Below are 7,875 nucleotides of genomic sequence, written 5' to 3'. Positions count from 1 at the left end.
GCCCCGCTGAGTTTTATGGACGACTACTCAGGCTCTCATCAGATTCCCATGTGGAAAAAGGATCAAGAAAAGACGACATTTGTCACTGATCAGGGTTATTCTGTTACAATGTGATGTCGTTTGGTTTGAAGAATGCGCCTGATACTTTCCAACAAATTATTAATACAATCTTCATTAATCAAATTGGGAGGAATGTGGAGGCGTACATTGATGATATGATAGTCAAATCCAAATAGCAGGCGGATCACTTGTCTGACCTTCGAGAAACATTCGCCACACTCAGGCAGCACAAGGTCATGCTTAACTAAAAAAAGTGTGTCTTTGGTGTTGAGTCTGGGACGTTTCTCGGATTCTTGATAGACTAAAGGGGGATAGAGGCCAACCCTGTAAAAATATAAGCGATAATCGACATGCAGTCGCCCCGTTCTATGAAAGAAGTTCAAAAACAAACCGGTTGTCTGGAAGCTCTAGGAAGATTTCTCAGTCGGTCAGGCGACAAGTGCCTCAACTTCTTCCAAGCGATTAAGAAGAAGACTAGATTTGAATGGGGGGATGTTGCTGAAGCTGCCTTCCAAAAGCTAAAAAGGCATCAGCACTCTTGCCAAGGTTGGTTAGTCCCTTGCCCAAAGAGGTGCTTTACATGTATCTGGCCGTTTCAGATCATGCCCTCAGTGTTGTACTCTTAGCTGAAAGAGATGACATCCAGCTCTCGGTCTACTTAATTAGCCACATTCTTAGAAATGCAGAGTTTTAGTACTCCATGGTTGAAAATTTTGGTCTAGCCCTTTAAATGGCTGTCAAGAAGTTGAAACCATACTTCTTGGCACATCCGGTCACGGTCTACACTGACCAATCTATCTAGCGGCCAATGGCAACCCTAGAGTCTTCTGGTCGAACGCTCAAATGGGCTATTGAGTTACAGGGACTGGAAATCACTTTCGAACCAAGTAGGACAATAAAAGGGCAAGAATTTGCCGACTTTATTGTTGAAATGACAAGGCCGGCTGAGCCGGATCATATCAATAAGGTTTGGAAAGTGTATATGGACGGAAGCTCCATGATGAACGGATGTGGTGCAGGCATAATTTGTTAGTCCCCTGAGGGGGACAAATATGAATATGCACTGCGGTTCAAGTTCCAGGCCTCAAATAATGAGGCCGAGTATGAAGACCTGCTAGCCGGCATTCGGATGTGCAAGGCGGCAGGGGCAATGAGAATTGATGCCTGCTCTGACTCTCAATTGGACGTAAGCCAATATAATGGTGTCTATGAGGCCACCCATCCGGTTATGATCAAATACTTGCAGGCGGTCAAGGCTGAAGCTGGAACACTTGAAGATTACAATTTAAGCCAGGTGCCCAGATCAAAAAACAATCAGGCGGATGATCTGTCCAAACTGGCCTCAAGCGCCTCTTGTGTAACGCCTCAGTCAGTCTTCTGGGAAGTCATGGAAAAAACAAGGGTATCTGATGAAGACCCCACTGGAGTACTTGACTGAAACTCCACCTGGATTGATAGCATCCGGGAATAACTAATGGATGGCACCCTCCTAGATTCACCTCAGGAGGCAGCCGTGCTGAAAAAACGGGCTACAAGCTTTGAGATAAGGTAAGGAGAACTCTTCAAAGCAGGTTTCATAAAGCCTCTTTTAAAGTGTGTGACCCCAGTGAAGGGGGAAGAAATCCTCGAAGAATTGCATGCTGGATACTGCGCCTCTCATGTAGGCGGCAGATCCTTAGCTGTCAGGGTTAGGCGGCATCACTTCTGGCCTACCCTGGAGTCGGATGCTATGGAGATGGTTAAAAAATGTGACAAGTGTCAAAAGTTTGGCAAGCTAATCCATCGTCCGGCTACTGACATGACGACCATCCACAATCCAATGTCGTTTTCTAAATGGGGCATGGACATTCTGGGTCCATATACGACTGTTCCAGGTGGCAGGCGCTACATCTTAGTGGCTGTGGATTACTTTACCAAATGGGTAGAGGCGGAGGCAGTAAAAAATGTCAAGACGAAGGACGTGATTTCCTTCATCTAGATGAATATCATCACTCGTTTCGGGGTGCCTATGTCTATGGTTTTAAACAATGGTCCTTAGTTTGAGACTCCTCACTTGAAGACTTAGTTGGGATACCAAGGGATGTCCAATTATTCTGCATCATTCGGCCGACCCTTAAAAACAGCCAAGTTGAACCTTTCAACATACTAATCTCAGATGGCATAAAAAAGAAAATTGAGAGAGTTGGCGGTCAATGGGCGGATGAATTACCACACGTCCTATGGGCCATCAGAACAACAGCTAAAGGGGCGACTAGAGAAACCCCATTCCTCATGGTGTACGGGGCAGAAGATGTCTTGCCTATTGAACACTATGAGCCGACTCTTCAGATTATGCTAAATGATGAAGAGGCGAACTGGGATGCCATGCACTTGGCATTGGACTCACTCCCAGAGTGCAGGGGCAATGCTGCCTTGCGCCATGAGATCTACCGTCTAAGAATGACTCAAGCTTACAACAAAAGAGTACACAAGCGTCCTTCAAAAGTTGGGGACTTTGTGTTTCGGGAAATGGAGGCAGTCGCTAGGGCGAATGAACAAGGGAAATTAACCCTAGATTGGGAAGGCCCCTACCAAATCTATGAAGAAGTAAGAGGCGGAACCTACTGTAAGGAGGGTGATCCCATCGTAAGGGGGTCCTTCCTTGGATGCTCATGGCAATTTAAAAGCCTAGGACATTACACTTGTTAGGGTGTAGTAGGATTTGAATTCCTGACTATTTGGGAGACCTTAAATTTGAAATGATACTCTCATCACGCTTTTTTGTAAGAAACAAGTAGGAGTCGCCAACGAGTTTTAGGAAAACTTATAAACCTCGTTCATGCCTTTCATCCATGTGGAGTTCATGGAATAATTAACACGAATCATAAGTTTACCCATGCCCAAATTGGTCTACATAAACCAGAAATGAGTTCGGGAGCGAGGGTACTTAAATAACGTTCCTTTTAGGGAGGAATCGCTATTATAGCCCTAGTACGTCCATTATTAGCTCTTCTTTTTTTACAATTTCATTACACAACAATATATTCAACGTGATACCTAAAGACTAAGTTAGTTGATTTTATTTACAAGCATTAATCACGTAGCAATTACATTGCAAAAGTCGTTATTCTTTGTTTAATCAATATTCGTGAAAGAACAATAAATAAACAATATTTGCCTTGTCTTAAGTGGTAAAACGACAATTAATTATTCAAATTCTAGTCTTGATTAACGAAAGAATACTATGTGAATTAATTAATTAAAAGTTTTTTTAAAGTGATAAAACAACACTATTTATTCAATTAAAGTTATTTAAATAATAAAGGAAAAGTGATTTATCTAAGTGCTTAGTAAACTAATTGTTCTTCATTTATGTTAAATCTCCGTTTAATGTGTTTATGGACTTTCTTTCTTCTTTTTACTTCAAGAGATTCAATGGAATCAATTAGGGTTTGAAAGTATTTTGGAAGAGAGAAGAAAAAGTAGTATGATAATAAGAGAAGTTAAAAGATTAGGGTTTTGTGAATACTAGAGTTTTAATTATGATTTTTTCGATCCCCGTAATGCTGAACGAAGACACCAATTTATAGGCGTAAGGATCTAGGTTTAGGGTTTTAGAGTCGCGCCGCCTGGTGACACGCGCAACTCTCTGAGTCGAGCTGGGTGCCGCGCGCATCTCAATGAGTCGCGCGCACAAGGCGCGCGCAACTGATTGAGTTGCGCTGGTTTGCGGTTTGCCTAATACGAAAATGTGTTTTTAAAACTTCCATAACCTTTGATTGTAGAGTCGGATTAAGGCGTGTAAGATATCATTGGAAAGATATGAATGTCTACATTCCCATGCCGTTAAAATTAGGTTATAATATGTTAGAGATCAAATGTAATGGCCGTTGGAGTGCAAGAATGTTGGTTTTAGGGCTCGGTTTAGTGTTTTGATCATAACGTCTTTGTTTTGGCTCAGAATTTGGCTTATAATATACCGTTGGAAAGTTCTTTGAAAGGGCTATCCAAAAGTATAGGCATTCCATGGGAATTTGATAGTTGGTTCATCTGTATGGCTGGTTTTTTTAACAATATAGGTTCCATTGGATCCAATCATTGCATTTGACGCATTTGGGTCTATAATTAATCAATTTTAAACTGTTGGGGTTTGGTAAGGTAAACTTACTGCGGAAACGACCCCACCCAAAGAACCACTCGCAATTAATAAAACCATTAAGCATAACAAATAAACATAAAAGGATAAAATCGGAATTTACCTTTGACGCGTGCTTCGCTTGACTTAATGGGCTCTTCTTTGAAAACTTTAGCTCTGAAAATACCGAGCCTCCAACGGTATCCACCCACAAAGGACGAACACCGAATTTTTAGGTCCGCTATCTTGGAGTTAGCAAGGTCCGACCAAAACTCGAGTGATTAAAAGAGTTCAAAGGTTTTCACAATGGTGATGCCTTTTTCAACTCTCACTTAAGTGATTTTCCCATACCCCAACTTGGGTATTTATAGGGAAAACAAGAGAGTGAAAAGGCTCTCCCATCAATGTGTGAGAATTTGATTTTTTCATTTTATTTTAAAGCTAAAATAAAATTAATAATAAAACTAGTAATAAATTAATAAGTGGCAAGCTCATGAGAGAGGTTAGGTGAGGACCATTTAGAGGAGGGAGGACCAAACTTGCTCCCCACTCCCTCTCCAAAAACCGCCCAACTCATCCCTCAAGCCTCCTCTTAAATTGCGCCACATGCCACCACACTTGGGCACCAAGGCACCCAAGGTGGGCTGCCATGTGCGGCTGCCAGCAGGCCCAACACAAGCGTGCGGGCTGCTAGGCGCTGCTGGCCAGCATGCCCAGCACGGCTTGTGCTGGCTGCTCGTGCTCTCAGCCAGCAAGCCGCGCATCAAGGATACGGGCTGCTGCTGAGAGCTATTGCTCCTTGCGCGCCTCGGCCAGCGCTGCTAGCCTCGATACTAGCATTGGTGCGCTAGCACGCACCAGCCAGCCTAGGCTCGGCTTGGTGCGCATGATAGCCACCAAGCTATATTAAATGCCCGTACCACTCGGTTTTCTCGGGGCATTCCGATGCTAGGAGTATTTTGGTTCTGCCGATTTATTATTATTTTCATGTCTCTTCTTTTACTATTTTGACTCAACTTCCGACGCTCGGTTTCGACGCTCTAAGCTCGAATATCCGACGTCTAAATATTTAATACTCGGGCGACGAATTAATTTCTTCCAAATTAATTCGTCGAGTCGGTTCATATATTTGCTAGGGTGTGACCCAAAGGGTTTAGTCAAGATTAAGTTGTAATATTAATTATACATTAATATTACTGATCGGAAGCGGCCTCCACCCAGGCATTCCAATCACTTGACCTTACTGAATATATTAGCTTTCTAATAATTTTAAATCTTCTATCAGAATAAAACACTTGTTCGAAGGACACCATTCCTTTCAATCTCCCACTTGTCCTTCCGAAAAAGTGAGTATTTAGTGTATATCCCCTTTCCTATGTTTCTTCATGTCTCTTCATGAACTATAAGGTAAGATTATTTCATCAACCTTATTACTTCCAGAAGTGTTTCTCGATTCCAAGTCTGACTGTCAATAAACAAATGATTTCTTAAATCCATCCGAGCAAGGCCATGCAATTTTACAGTCTCGCTCTACGAGAGGTCTTGTATACAATTAAGACATCTTCCCTATTTTAGTAGGGGGACATTCAAAGTCTTGTAATGTAGCTCCTCATACTAAGAGGACCTAGCCGCCCGAGTGTTACCGTTATAATCTCCTATTACGGGAGACGTTTGACAACATCAAAGCGGACTAGTACTCAAACAACAGAACTCACAATACTCATGGTTAAGGAAATAGGTTCTGATAACCATAATGAGAATTATACTTATGACGATTTTTAATCTCTTAAAGTATTCTCATTGGTCGATCCAGTATGGTTCTAAACCAATACCTGTGCAAATGATTTATGGCAATCATGTCCTCGTAGCACAAGAAACAGTGCTATAAATCAGACTACACACTAATCTTAATTGGTCATTAATCGCCCATCGTTTAAATGACCTCGATTAGGGATAATTTTTTATTATAATATTCAATGTTCACTTAATAGGTGTTTCCTTATCAAGACTAGTCTTGATACCCTATTTTGAATATTCCAAGAATCGAATGGACTCATTATTTAATCCTAAACCACAATTAAATAGCAAACAGAGTAATAAAATATTGCAAGACATTTATATTACTCCAAAAGATGAATGATTTTTATAGTGTTTTACATCAAATGTTCAAAATTTAACTAAAACACTAAATAAGGAACACAAAGCCAAACTCCTACATGCCTGATTCCCATTGCCTCAACGTGCTTGTTGTGCTTCACTTGCGGCAAAGGTTTAGTAAGTGGATCATCTACATTGTCATCCGTTTCAACTTTGCAAACTCTGATTCCACCTTTTGATTTTCGTTCTCGAATCATGTGAAACCGCCGTTTGACATGTTTGACTTTCTAATGTTCCCTTGGCTCTCTAGCCTGAGTAATAGCTCCATTGTTGCCACAATAGAGGGCTATTGGACCCTTTATGGAGGGTATAACATCAAGTTCACCGATGAACTTACGAATCCAAACAGCCTCCTTAGCCACTTCAGCAGCTGCTAAGTACTCGGCTTCAGTTGTAGAATCTGCAGTTGTACTCTTCTTGGCACTCTTCCAACTGAACTCTCCTCCATTTAGACAGAACACATATCCAGATTGCAATTTGAAATCATCTCTTTCTGTTTGGAAGCTTGCGTCGGTATAACCTTCAACAACTAATTCCTTCGAACCACCATACACCAGGAATTTATCCTTCTTCCTTTTCAGGTACTTTAGGATATTCTAGGCTGCAATCCAATGGGCCTATCCTGGATCTTATTGGTAACGGCTCGCAGCACTCAAGGTATACAATAAATCTAGCCTAGTACATATCATGGCATACATGATCGATCCAATAAGCGAAGCGTATGGAATCATATTCATTCTTTCTTGCTCATCAAGTGTTTGTGGACACTGCTTCTTGCTTAGGGTTATGCCATGTTACATTGACAGGTGACCTATCTTGGCCCCCTCCATGCTAAATCGAGAAAGTACCTTATCAATATAAGTACTTTGACTCAATCTAATCATCGTTTTTGATCTATCCCTATAGATCTTGATGCTTAGTATGTACTGAGCCTCTCCTAAGTCTTTCATTGAGAAACATTTTCCAAGCTAGGCCTTTACAGACTCTAACAACGAAATGTTGTTTCCAATGAGCAATATGTCATCGACATATAAGACTATGAAGGCGATGTCACTCCCACTGACCTTCTTGTAAACACAAGATTCATCTAGATTCTTGATAAAACCAAACTTACCGATGGCTTCATCGAATCGCAGATTCCAACTTTTGATAGCTTGTTTTAGTCCATAAATGGACTTGTTAAGCTTACAAACCTTCCTAGCATTGTTTTGGTTGACAAAAACTTCAGGCTGTGTCATGTACATAGTTTCTTCAAAAATACCATTAAACAAGGCAATTTTGACGTTCATCTGCCATATTCATAGTTATAATATGCAGCAATCGCTAGGAGGATCCGAACGGATTTAAGCATTGCGACTAGTGAAAAGGTTTCATCGTAAACAATACCATGAACTTGATATAACCATTTTCCACCAATATAGCTTTGTAAATGATTACATTTCCATCTTTGTCGGTTTTCATTTTAAAAATCCACTTACATCCGATAGGTGTATATCGTTCGGGTAATTCAACCAAGTCCTAGACTTGATTTTTAAACATGGAAT

The sequence above is a fragment of the Chenopodium album genome, chromosome 7 (assembly GCF_948465745.1).
Source record: "Chenopodium album chromosome 7, dcCheAlbu1.1, whole genome shotgun sequence".
Classification (NCBI taxonomy): Eukaryota; Viridiplantae; Streptophyta; class Magnoliopsida; order Caryophyllales; family Amaranthaceae; genus Chenopodium; species Chenopodium album.
Note: the sequence above shows the minus strand (reverse complement) of the source record.